Raw genomic sequence first — 12,651 nt, forward strand, 5'->3', positions numbered from 1 at the left:
CTTACGTGGTGTACCGCAAGCTTCAACATATATATAAAGATAAGCCAATTACGTTAATAAACAAGCACCGTTTACCACACATACAGGAGAATGTGAAACCATCTGATTCGGATTTCCAACAAAGCCCCAGTGGTGTAACGCCTATGCGCTGTCGTGCGGCGGTCCGCAGGAGCCCAACCCCTAGGGGTCCCGATGGGGCCCACCCATATGTTGTCTCGATCTATCACCCTGACCACAAAGCTTTTTGTTGATACATAACACAACATAATGTGTCTCTGACATCGGCTGTAGGACATATCGGTATATCATATTATATCCAGTGTGGAGGATTAAAGGGCGCCGTGCCGGCTCGAGCATCCGCTGAATTCGTCATTTTTTTATGGAGATAAAAAGAAAATTATATTCACAATTTTAAGTCTGTGAGTGCCATTTCCAGCCATCCAGAGGTGCCACAATTATAAATGTTATGACCATGGTGGCGCTGTGGTAGTCCCTCCCTGGTCCCCCTCTATTTCAAACTCCTGAATCCACCACTGATATACCATTTATTCGTCGTTAAAATGTTTAGAATAACAATGACAAACATGATTAGAATAACATGACGAGCACATCTAAAATCCCACGGATGGAATTAGCGAAAGAGACCCAAAAAGGTCTCAGTGGTGGTTCCAGAAATTTGCCAACGAGAGGTCGGACATGTCCGACGGGATGTGCGACCCAAGGGTCCGACTTGCCTCGGTCCTGGTCCCGGATTAAAAAAAAATCCATATAGGGTTCACGGGAGAGTTTTTAAAGCTTAGTATGGTCTAAATTGTGCTTTTAGACCACCACAATTGGGATGGGCAACGTTATTTTTTTAATTTTTGATCGGACGACATCGTCGTGGCTTCGGACGACATTGGGTACAAGCCTTACCGACGGGGGAAAATTCCCCTCCCCTACCCCGACCATATAGTTACGTCACTGCAAAGCCCCAGTGATCATGGTTATGATTGCTTATATTTTATTACCGTTGTTATATTTTATGTGAAATGTACTTTTAGACAGTTGAATGTGTTCAGTAACAATGAAACTTAGGCTGGACCCACGATTTTGCAAGAATATCAGATGTGGAATAACCTTATTTTATATTTAAGTGATCAGAAACAACACTACACGCCTTCTTGAAATATCATCGTTATCGACTGCCTACACATTTTCCAAATATATATAAAATCTTAATATCTGGTTCTTACAAAAACATTTTAAACAATACGTAACATCAATTAACTTGAGACGAATTCTCATAATATAATAAAGCACCTTTTTAGGCAAAATAACATTTTTATTTTATGAACTAAGGGATGTATAGTGTAAGTATAAATAGATATACAGTACAATTTATTACCATAATTGAAAAAAATGGTTGACATTCTGCATGTGTTGTCTAACAGATAATTGATTATGTAGTTCAACATTCTAGAAAAAAAAAACTCACCAATCATTTCATGAACGACATTCCATGCATTTAAAATTATTTTCAAATTGAAATAAACATTAGTTATTGAAGTTCGAAAAGATAACGGGTGCGGAGGAAAAATTAACTGGTGTAATTTAACCAGTTAATGAATAATATTAATATTGATATGTGTGACCACATGTGTTGTTACCTTTGCACCTTGGACAAGTATACCCAGTCGGGATCTGTTCCCGCATCAACATAGAAGTAGAAATATTATATCCATTATTTAATTGGAATTCTGTCTAGGTCTACCGACAGACCATGCTTTCAAATCGCCTGTCACATGTCAGCTGTAAATAAATCCTATCGGACAATCACTTGCATATTACAGGCACGGGCTTATACTTTCCATTCTAATTTAGGATATGCACTTATATTATTATTATATTATTATAGATATTTATATGTACTCTTGGCTATTAAAAGTAAACGTAACGAAAGAGGAATGTGGCATAGTGCATGTTCCTATACACGGCAATATATATAAGAAGTACATTACCAAAATCCATACATGTTTACTATTCATATATGTATATAAGGTGTATATATATATATATATATATATGTATATATATATATATAAGTTATATATATATATATATATATGTGTGTGTGTATATATATGAAAGATCAAACATTAGGCGAAATGGACGTTGTTAAATATTAATTTATTTGCAAATGATAATTTCTACCTGTCCTCGGGTCTTCATCAGTAAGAGGTAGAATTATTCATGTAAAAATAATGTTCTAACAAGTCCCTCCATTTCCATTTGATGAGTACCTGGGGACAGGTAGAAATATTCGTGTGAAAATAAAGTAGTAGGCCTATATGTTTTTGTTTTATTTCATATATACACACAAGTTGCTCTGGTGTATTTTTATTTTCTTTTAACTTACGTTGACGTGATTTCGATCTATTGGCTTGTTTAATGGCTGTGCTTGAAGCATTTAACATTTATTGTTCTTATTCACGAGCACGTTTACCTCGAGGTTCATGATACGTGTAAAAAGACAAACTAAAAACTGTCTAATGCTCATAAATATACTGCATATTATGCTGTACCAGTACAAACGGTACAGCATTCAATATGTTAACAATACAATGTCATTGTATAGCACACTTGGTTTAATAGTATGTAATGGATAATATCAGAAACAACCTACCGCTATTATATTTGTAATTGTACTACGGAGATTCTATTCTAACTTCTTGTTCAAAAGATTCTTCAAGAGGGCAAGTGATCCCCAGTCTTAAATAGAAATATTTGTGAAATTGTGCGGATTACTATTCTACTTAAGACAGCTATATAAAGTTTCTACGGATACACATTATCTGCAGTGAACAATTTAATGAGAGCAAAATACATTGTCATTTGTAGAGAGGGGGTGTGGAAATTCAAATTATTGCTATACACGACACACAAATAGGAAAAGGAAAATTGAAACTTTCCTGACTAAAATATTTTTATACGACTTAACATGTATATAAAATGCCCTAATAGATTTATTACGGTACACAACGAGCTTAATATTTTCTGGTTCTAATAGAGTTAAATAGAATAAGTATCTTAACCCTAAAATTACATCTTTAATCCACTCATTTTGCTGCAAATATATCAATAATTGTTACCGGAAATAAATGTTAAATGAAACATAATTACAGTAATGTCGTTATGCTACTACTAGATTTCAAAGGAAATAGATCACGTAATGTGTTTACGATTGTATAAAATGACATTCATCATTTACTCCGAATAAATATAAAACACTGAAATGAGGATAAACGTCGTTTATACTAACGAGCTAAACTCATCTAATGATTCGAAGAATGACGTGATGAGTGCTCAAAGTTGGATTTAAGTTCAATATATTGCATAACGTAATGAGAATGACGGCAATCATTTACAACGCCAGGCTCAAGCACCCAACCGATACGTTGTTTTGTAAAATGTTTGAAGTATACTCTGTTCCAACGGCCACACTACGAATTACCGGCTGACACTATAAAGGCATTAGTCTGGAAAGCGGCCAAATTGATTGATCGGTGCTAACGATTCCTTAAGAATACAATTAAATTATGAATATGTACTTTGTGTATCGATAGCAATCCTTCTAAGAAGTCAACACCTGAGGCTGATTATTATTTTTCTAATTATAAATCAGTATTAAAATTAACTTTTTGTTACCTGATACGTCATTCTCTTGGGATATAAGTCAGTCAAATAACATACAAGACTTGTTACTAATCACGGTTTAACCATGGTTTAACCAAACAGTGAATGTCAAAGTGATACAGTACGGTATATAAATCATGAAATGATATAGAGATAAAACGACTCCAGTCACTCCATGAAGTGCATACTTCTGCCCTGTTCATGGATAGCGAACCATACACAGGCCAGGTATGGGTGACTCAACAGACAGACAAATAGAAAAACAGGGGTGTATACAGTAACCTCCTTGGCAGAGGCAATACGGAGGAATCTAAGACTGAAAATAAGTTGCCAGAACATTCTGATGTCCAAGCAGACGCGTTAACCAACTGGGCCATTGAGGCTTAGTTGGGAATTCAAATCCGATTAAAGCAACTCATCTCCCACACTCTTTTGCATGCGTAGTTGAACAGCACTAGTTCCTATTGCACGTCAAAACACATACATGAACGCGTATATATGTATATAAGCGCAGGTATGTGTTTGTGTATGCAATCAAATGCGCATACATAATGCACAGTGCGCATGTGTGAATTTCCGTACACACAATTCGATGTTTGCTAATATCATCAGTTTCATTTTTCAAATGACAGCAGCTGTCTAAAAGCCATGACATAACGATGATAAATTAAAATGCAAGATTTATCGGCAACACTGTTACCAATGCATAAATTATAGAAACAGAAATTCATCAAAAAATCAAATGATTTACAATCACTGAAGATTAAAATGGGACTGGTTTTCGATTCGTATACAAAACTCTACATACGGTACGTAAGGCATATTGATATTCGTTAATCATGTAAGATTCTCACATTAAAATCGGATGGCTTAATCTTTGAGACAAGCATATGACTACTGGCAGGATCAACCAGATATCTACCGGAGGAGCGCCTACGCTCCTTCTCAAGAACAAACTCGGACCATCGAGGCTCATCGAAGTTCACATCAGAGTGTCATGTCAAAAGCAAGCAAAACTGGCCAACTGAAGAGGGCAGTTTATCACATTTTCTTTATGCGGCTCCTCTAATATGTATCTTGCTGAACCACAAATAAAAATACATATATGAATTATCTGCCCTGCTCATAAAAAAAAATCGTGATAGATTGTTGTTGTTAGATTGGATAATCACAGTGACTGTCTATTTGCAAGATTTAATCTGATCGGGGAAATGAATACTCCCACCTAATGATGTTAAGGTTCCCACCAAGTGTGACAGGCTTTCTTTCATCTGTTATATTTTTATAGAATAAATAATGTACAGTAGGTCTATAAAAAGGTTTTTTTTTTCTCAACGGCTGTGTGTAGGCCTAGGTCAACCGCTTCTACGGTGAATGAAGGGACAGTTTCTACAACATGAAAGCTGCTATTAGAAAAATTAACGTTTAAATAATTGATTCGTTTAATCATTTCGCTATAGTCGACCAACACAGATTCCGTCGGATAATGGCCTTGCCCATTTTACCAGTAAAAACAACTTGAGTTTGCTACCAGCTTATATTTAAACTACATCACTCCACAGGACTTGCCGATACTAATTTAGTATTCATATTTATAGAAGATTCTTTATATTTCGTCTTCCATTTTGTAGTGACGAGATTATTGGGGTATTTTAATTATTTTTTATTTATAATATTTTAGTGATGTATATATATTTTATATAATTTTTGATTTAATATATATAATGTTAACTGGTAGCCATTGCTATAAGTTTGATTTAAAACTTATGTTAGCCTCCTTCCACACACTTATTCTGTAATGTATTATTGTTGTAATTTCTACTTTTACTATTGTTAAGTAATTTATGTATTTGTCTGGAAACATAAATTAAGCAACAAACAACAAAAACAATATACCTTTCTGCTAAGCCTCGCCCCTTAGATACTGTTGCTAGGGTCCCACAAAACGACAGACACGCGCGTATTTCTGGCCCTGTTCTGATTGGTCAGTTGTTAAGTTTGATTAACACCCAGGAAAGGTCCTGAGTGAGATAAAGCTTAGTAATCTTTTTATTATATTCTTTTTTTTTATTTCTTTCTATATTCTATCACAAAATGTTTGGGTCTACAACCAAGGTGATAACAGTAAATAGTTTCACAAACCGACAGTGCAAATTATAATTCTTAATATACTTTTCTTCTTTGTGTCTATTTTGTTTTCAAACTTATAAAAGGCAGATATTAATATTGTAGATCTTGACATTATTTTATATGATTTTAAGTAATGTTGTGCTTGACCTTTGTTGTTGAAACTTTTAGTTTCGTTGTCTCGTTGGGCCGGTGACCGGTTCTGGCTGGCATTGGCCTGTGTTTATTGTTTTTGATGATGATGTGATGGGTTTTTCTTTGTAATTTTGTAATGTCATTTTCTTGTAAAACAGATTTTCATGAATTAAAGACGTGATATACAAACCGAGGGACAGGATGAACTACAATAATTGTTATTTTCTCTGAAGAAGTCTAATGTATAATATATATCTTTTCCACTAAACAATGCTTCGGTGATTTTATGACATAATCAGTAGGCATACAAACTATCTTGTTCCAATTACAGATCAATGTCACATGTTTTTTTACAGCAAACATTTATTACAATACCGGTAATGCTATGATATGGTCATCAATATGCGTTTCAGAGTATTCACAAGATCTGTACGCATAGTCAATTGACTATGGTGTACGTAGGCTCGTGTTATGGAACACGTATTGATAATGATACTGGTCGATTTATATAGAACATACTGTAAAGACCTCTATGCGTTTAGCATTATTACCCCCCGGCCATTGGATGAAGCACATACGGAAAACCCTACTATATGGAAAACTTAGGCATACTGAGTTAAACACTCACGTCCCTGGGGAGAATTCCATAATATTTCAACTGTTATCTGCCCATTTTGTGTTTGCACCTACCATATACCCACTTGTACTCCTAGGTTGGGAGGGACAATGAGGTAAAGTGCCTTGCCTAAGGACACAAGCGAAATACATAGCGAGGGATTGAACCTCCTACCTCAAAGTTGAGAAGCAGAACAACACAACACCGCTGCGCCAAACCGCGTAAACTGCAACCAATTACATTGTTGAAAGGGTTCGTTTGTTTGTTTAATATTTATTGCCCTAATCAAACATACAATATATTCATAACCAAAACAAAATCAAAAGCAACCTGAATAAACAAATTGAAAAAAACTAAGTGTAAAAAAGAACGAGCTTACAGGTGGGGGGTGGGAGCAACTCGCACATACGTAATATAGGACCACATCAGTCAGCTATTATTATTGTGTGTTCAAGGCGCATTCGTTTTTTATATCTTGGATGCATCGTACCTTCAACTGACTATATAAGCTTACCGTATGTCCTACAGTAGAATAAAATGATATTGTGTAAAAACTAAGCTAAACGGCAGTTACACACAGGAAACACACAAGTGAAAATAATAATAATAATAATAATAATAATAATAATAATAATAATAATAATAATAATAATAATAATAATAATAATAATGTTATCATTAACTAGTGTTGGATGACATTTAGAATTACATTGTGTTGTAGCCTGTAGTTTAATTTATTCAATTAAAAACTTGTTAAATCCTTCAATCCGTAATTATTACGTTCTCACGGGAATATGTAAATGTTTACGTTGCGAAAGATCCATGCTGTTGCCATAGTTACACGAACTAGCATATAGCAAGGTATCTTGCCGTTACAAAAAGAGCAATATTATGTGATCAATCTAGACTGTAATATATTGATACCAAGTAAAATAGCTTCATATTGGCGAATAAGTGATGGTTTCTTAATGGCATTCGAATGCTTTTACTTCATTAGAGGGACACACTTAATCACAAAATGCTGCGTTTTGGGTGAATTTCGCTTAAGTTGCGCATAATCGTAAGGGATGTTGTCTCTCCAAATATGGTGATCTAAGATAATTCAAGATATCTAAAATCAACTTTGATACTAATGTTAAAAAGGGATGACATCAATCCTTTTGATTTTCCTCAATATTCTCAATATGCCTGTGATTTAACAACTTGTTGAATAACAATGGTTATGACAGGCTACCGTATATTATATTAAAATAATAATTTTAATTATTATACTCTTTATCAAAATTAGTATGAGATTGAGTTTAATTACAATTTTCATTTAGGTATAACATATTCTGAACCCCATATATTATTTATTCACCATAATGAGCAAATTATGTCAATATTTTGATAATTATAAATATTTTGATAATTATAAATATATATATATATAGGCCTATATATATATATATATATATATATATATATATATACAAATAGATAATAGCAGTGTTCAAATAGGAACATGGAATAATCATATATATCTGTCTCTTATACACATCTCAATATACCTTTCTGCTAAGCCTCGCCCCTTAGATAGGTGGTAATCGACTTCCTTGAAATTCATTAGGCAATATTACAAGATCTTTCGAGCGTAGCCCTTTTTCAGTATGATGAACCAGACTTGGAAAAGGGGTTACGACCGAAAGATTCTGTCGTATCTTCAATAAATCTTGAGGCAAATCAACCACCTACGTGTCTTATATAGATCCATGTGTGTTAAATTAGTAAACATAATAAAAAATAAAGGTAGAATTTATAATAAATGTATGTAAATGACTGCAACGATTTCCTCTAATACATCTTGCGGTAATGCTGAAACAAGTATATAACACTGCAACAAGTAAAGATAAGGAAATATGCTGAGTGAAAAAAGCACCTCAAATCGCTGCAGATGCATTAGCCGGGAAACACCAACAAACCCGTCTATCTATGAGAAGTGTTGTTCCATGATGCGCGATTATGTGGGTGTTGATGTGTGCGTGTTGGTATAGCCTACGTATTATAATTGTTGAGAACATCATCTCTACATTTTTATAAATTCTGTCCGGATTTCTAGTCATTTTAGTGACGGTCATGTGATCTTTTCCCAGTCTTTGACCACATTCATCGCTCATACTCCCCCAGTTTAGTCGGGACAAATTACTAAGCCAAATCTTGCGAGATAGTACGAGTTTTCTCTCTCTGCAAACTTTTCGCGCTTGACAGGCTAATGTGCCAATTATGTCCGTAATTATTCTACATGGATTTGATTAACTTAACTATACATTTTCATGCGACTTACATACAAAAAAGTAAGGCGACTCATTTCCTTACTGTAGTGAGGTATTAAGGTACATTCACTATCCAACGTATTGGTTAAAATGCATGACGTCAACCTCAGCCTAACCGTTAATTGCTATTATGAATGTCAAGAAAATTAATTCTCATATAATGACTCTATGACATTCTATTCATTAATAATTGACATGGAAATAAGTCATTTTATTTAGGTGTAAAAACTCACACATAGCAAAACGAAAACAGGCTCTCTTATACGTTCGAGAAAGAGTAGGTCTAATTAAGTATTAACTTGATATTACTCGACTCAAATGCACATTAGTTCATCTGAGTCACTGTTGGCATACTGTATGTCATAAACATGATAATTTGTCAGTAGGGGGGAACCAGATGTACAAATAGCTGGTAATATGACCTCCTCAATTTGACATCAACGACCCCTTTTTTTCTTAACCTATCATTTTCATGCACTCATTTTCCAAAGTGCATCTTTGTTAACACACATTGTCACATTTATCTATCTCGCTCAAGACTATAGTTGATAAGAATGGGGTTATCGATTTCTTGTCATAATATCAATCCAGCCCATCATGCCACCGGATCCTCCAAGCTACTCTGACATACATGGCTACTAATTGAGTAAGTGGTTCGAAGGTTCACTCAAAACAATTCACCACATACGTGTCTAAATCTATATTTTCTTACAGCAATGTAACTCTTAACATTAGTATCAAGTGCTCTTCAAACCCCTGACTTAGCGAGTCTATTGAGCATTTTCGACTTATTGATCACAGTCATCTTTAGGTATGCACTCTCAAACTTGTTTACGTTTGGCGGAAAAAAACCGACGAGGCGCGTGAGACGAATCGTTTTCAACGGTGATCCACTCAGACTCTAGCCGACAATTATGCGTCGCGTCGCCAAAGCTTTCACACAGCGGTGAATTCGTCGTCGCCGGTTTCAGTGTTGGCAATGATTGATCGACCGTATCGACGATGAATGTTCTTCTGTCTTGACGACGGATATCGGTACGTTTATAAAAATTGCTCGTCCTTGCTGAAGATGTTGACCATGAATCTGCGTCTGTTTATGTTTATCGTAAATACTGATTTTCGTCCGTGATATACGTGACGACGACGAATATTTATCTATGTCGATAATTTGTCCGAGTTTCGTTAGGATTGACGAAAGCATGTCCTTGTGGCTACAATCGACCCTCCACTCTGTTTTCATGTTATTCCAAATTCCTAAAGGCATCGAGCTCAGCGTTATGGCTGACAACGTATATTGTCACGAGATTGTGCGCACTTGTCACATATGTTGTTAATGACGTCAGTGATCCTGACTTGATATAATGAGTTGCGTTGGTGCGGGACTGTCCTCAGTGCCGTGCTGGTGCAGCGCTCGACTGCGCAGAACGGATGGTCATATATAATATGTATGCTAACGCAAAATCATGTGTAAGGCAAAATAATTTCATTCTATGTAATACTGGGGTTTCTTCAGGGAGAAAACCTATCACCACTTTTATTTGCAGTGTACCTTAATGATTTTGAATTCTTTGTAAGTCGTCATTATAAAGGCTTAGATCATTTGGCATGTGAATTTAATACCGTCTTGAGTGATAACGATATAGAGGTGTTCCTTAGATTATATGTTTTATTATATGCAGATGACACGATTATTATGGCTGAAAGCCCAACAGAGTTACAGAAAGCATTACATGCTGTTAAAAATTATTGTGACATGTGGCATCTCGCAGTAAATACAAGTAAAAGTAAAATTGTTGTTTTTTCAAAAGGTAAAGTGAGAAATATTCCGGTCTTTACGTTTGGTGACGAACAAATTCACACTGTTGATGATTATGTTTATCTTGGCACAACATTTAATTATAATGGTAATTTCAATAAAGCCATAAATAAGCAAGTTTCTCAAGCAAAAAGAGCAATGTATAGTATGTTAACAAAGGCCAGAATAATAGGTTTGCCTGTAGACATTCAATGCGAACTATTTGATCAGCTTGTTTTGCCTATCCTCATTTATGGCTTGAGGTTTGGGGGTTTCAAAAGTTAGACCAGATTGAAGTGTTTTATAGAAAATTTTTGAAAAATATCTTAAAACTAAATAAATATACTCCCAACAGTATGGTCTTGGGTGAAGTAGGTAGATCAAAAGTCCAAGTGACAATTGAGAAAAGATTATTAAGTTTCTGGGTTCGTATTTTGGAGGGTAAACAGAGTAAACTGTCAAATATTATGTTTAAGCTGTTAAAGAGATTACATGATCAGGGTACATACATTTCGAAATGGAACAGTAAGATTAAAGGTATACTTGACAATTGTGGATATGTCCTATGTATGGAATGAATGTAATTATCTAAATAATAAATGGATAGTCAAAAGCATTGGATTACGATTAGATGATATATCGAAACAAGAATGGCTGTCTGATTTTAACAGTAATAGGATGTGTGAAAATTATAGAAATATTAAATCCGAACTTGAGTTCGAACAAACACTAATCATGCTACCCAATAAGGATAGAATTGATTTATGTAGGTTTAGATGTGGTAATCATAAGCTACCAGTTCATAAAAGATACCTCCGTCATGATATTGATATCAAATGTATGCTATATAATCTTAATAATGTGGGGGACGAATTTCATTACTTATTTATAAGTCCCCTGTTAAATATTGAACGGGAGTGACTTATAAAAAAGTATTATTGCACCAGACCCAATGTCATGAAAATGTACCAGTTATTTAACACAAGTAGTAACAAAGAGAAGTCTAATCTCGCCAATTTTGTTTCGAAAATCATGAACTTATTTTAGTTTTGTACATACTGTTGCGAAAGTGTGGTGTCCGCACCTCGTTAATTATATATATTTTTATGTTTCCAAGAAGCTGAATGTTCTCTCTTACTCTGAAAGGGGTCCGTTTAGAAAAATAAAGTCTATTGTCTATTGTCTAGTATAAACTGTGTGCCATACCATAGAGAAACAATATGGCCATACCTAATAATACGCTTCATACAGGCCGGGCCAGGCGGCCGTGCTAGGCTAAACTGTCGATTCTACTTTATAAATTAGAAGGACACGTGTATGAAATATGGAGACCTGTAAGCTTCTGTTTCGGAACTCCACGTAAATTAAATCTACATTACCGACACATTATCCTATCATTACTACACATTAAACCTAGGAATGTTACCATGGCTGTTTAAACCTAGGAATGTTACCATGGCTGTTAATGTGATTGCTTTTGTCAATCCGCAATGAGAGGTTGATTGTTAGTAATTATGCTTTCTCAAAAATCATTACCATTTAATTCAAGTATATTTTACAAACGTGGTCCACGCATTAATTAAAATAGACTTTTTCAAAGGCAATTATATATTTTGTTAAATCCTTATTGTACATACAAGCAATTTCCTATCAGCATTTATGGCTGGGCTTATAGTGACTTTCCAGCCAAAATCTAAGGAACACACTACTGTACATTACAAAACATACCCTTTTCGCGCCAAGTGAACCAGAATATACGCATGCGCATAGGCGTAGATCCCGGGGGGATGGGGGATATATCCCCAATATTTTACAAGGGGGGGGGGTTGTCCATTGTATCATTCCCCCCAATATTTTGACTGTGTATGGGATAAAATGGAGCTTTACACACTTCAAAAGACTGTCACAGAAATAATTTGCACTGTCTTATGCGCTTACAAAGATGAAAATTAGCATAATGTATTAATGTTGATAACAAAATTATTTTATCT

This window comes from Anneissia japonica, unplaced genomic scaffold (assembly GCF_011630105.1).
Source record: "Anneissia japonica isolate Jap-2015-1 unplaced genomic scaffold, ASM1163010v1 scaffold1417_len1240632_cov203, whole genome shotgun sequence".
Classification (NCBI taxonomy): Eukaryota; Metazoa; Echinodermata; class Crinoidea; order Comatulida; family Comatulidae; genus Anneissia; species Anneissia japonica.